Genomic DNA, 2,267 nt, shown 5'->3' on the forward strand with positions numbered 1-2,267 from the left:
TGGAATTCTATTTCTTTTTACAGCAAAATGTCAAGGCACGATCAGTTTTCAGACAGTGCTTCAAGACCCCGGACGTAATGACAATGCCGAGTCACGTCGGAACTCCCATCCCTGTGCCCGGGGGCGCTTCCTCCGTGGCGGGAGCACGTTTCAGGGTGGGGCCCGGCGTGTTTCGCCCGGCCTGCTGTCTTGAGCACAAATGTGAATGACCAAGTGACTGCTTGTGGCCAAACTGGAAATGCTCTGTAGGGGTTACTGGCACGCTGGCACCCCTAGAAGAGAAGGGGAGAGAGAGAGAGAAACTTGACTGCACATTTTAAAAAAAAATCCATGTTGTGACTTTTATTTAATTTCTATTTTTTGCCTTTGGTAATAAAAAGTTGACTTTTTTATTTGAATTTGTCTTCTTTTTTTTTAATTTATTGGTCTGAAAGGCATTTCAAAGGTATAATAATAATATATTGGTGTAATTTAATTGGTGCAAACGTGCTTTGTGGCTCCAGTCAGAACTGGGGGTCACTTCATTTGATTGGTTTGAGCCCAGAGCCGACTACAGGGAACACACACAGGAAGAGAGAGAAAACCCGGGGAACCACCCAAAGTGTTTGTATTTTCATTGGAAACAGATTTTTTTTTAAAAATAATTTTTTTTTATTTTTGGCATTTACGTTTGGCTTTTGTTTTTATTTTTAAATAAAATAAATGGCAATGAACTGAATTGAACTTCTGGAACCTTGCTTCTTTCTTGGGTATTGTTTTCTCTTAGACAAAGACAGCAGGGCTGCAAGTATGTAATTGAGACCCATCCCACCCCACGGGGGCACCCAAAGGGGGGTGTTATTGGACGCATCTCCAAAGAGGAGACCCAGCTGGAAACAGGAATGGAAACATGGGACCCAAGAGAACGTCTCTGGACTTTCTGTGTCTCTTTGCCCCCCAGCGGCTTTCCTTCTGCTCCATCTTCTACAGCTGGCTCCCCCCCCCCCCCACACACACACACACTGTGGCCCATCTTGTCTCCCACCACTGTTCCCAGCCCCGCCCTCCTTCCCTGCGGCGGACTTTTCAGAAACAGATCACCAGCCTTTCTTGTGAGGGACTTCTGAGTGACCTTGAACACCCAGCCCTTGGATTCACAGCCAAGAGCTTTAGCCATTGGTACCATCCAGGGCCTCCCCAGGGCCAGGCTTCCAGTCGTGGTTTCCAGAGAAGACCACTGACCAACTTCCTCCCTCGGAACTGGACACATCATGGAAGGTACACACGCTACCATGCTCTCTCCCCCCACTCCCACTCCTTCTGCCTGCCCCCTTCTAAGAGCCCCCTCTCTCACTCCTCTCTCTCAATCTGATGGGCCAGCATCCAAGATACGTGTGCCGCCGTCACTAGTGGCACAGCCCTGTCTGTAATGATACTCTCATTCCTTGTCTGAATGGGCTTTTCTGGTGATGGGTTGTAAGGAAAGGTTGAGGCGTGTCTGTATCAGAGCTGGAACATCAAGTACCCTCACAACCCCTCTCTGGTATCAAACAGAGAATCCTTGCTTTGTACCAGACAGAAGTGTTAGGGGTCCATGCAAAGGAACGTTGGAGCAATGATGAATCTCACCCCTTTTCTGGTCCAATAGAGTAGATGATAGAGCATTACCAGATTTAGCAAATGAAATTATATAGTGCACCCAGTTAAATCTGAATTTCAGATAGACAAAATTTCTTTTCTTTTTTTTTTTATAAGTGCGTCTCAATGGTGAGGGCGGTGCAGGGCCCAGTGGAGTTCTATTCTGTGACGCACAGGCACCTAACAGCATGTCCCATGCAATATTTGGATCGCATACTAAAAATGCTTTCCTAAAATTGGCTAACTGTGTTTGATCCAACAATCCTAATCTGATGAGGTTTAACTGCCTAAATTGACAAGGTACCCATTATGGCAGGGGTCTAGGGGGTTCCTTTAATTATGGCCTGCCAAATTAGGACATGTCAGTGCCTCCCAAACTGGATTGAGAAGGAAGGACTTCAATTCCAGTCTAGACTTGCTGATTGTTCTGATTCAGTTTTAATTGCTACCGTACTCAACCCTAACAGGGCCATGAATGTGGACTGAAATGCTGAACTTCCTCAGTGTGTCAGGAAATGCTGTGGGAGCCATGTCTGACCTCCTCCAGCTATGCAAGGGGAAGGAGAATCTAACTTCACATCTGCCCAAGCTTGACTCCTAGGCGGCAGAGGTCAGACATGACTTCACCTTCCATCCTTTATCCTATTATG

The sequence above is a fragment of the Echinops telfairi genome, unplaced genomic scaffold (genome assembly GCF_000313985.2).
Source record: "Echinops telfairi isolate 266 unplaced genomic scaffold, ASM31398v2 ScPeMD7_2;HRSCAF=8, whole genome shotgun sequence".
In the NCBI taxonomy this organism is placed as follows: Eukaryota; Metazoa; Chordata; class Mammalia; order Afrosoricida; family Tenrecidae; genus Echinops; species Echinops telfairi.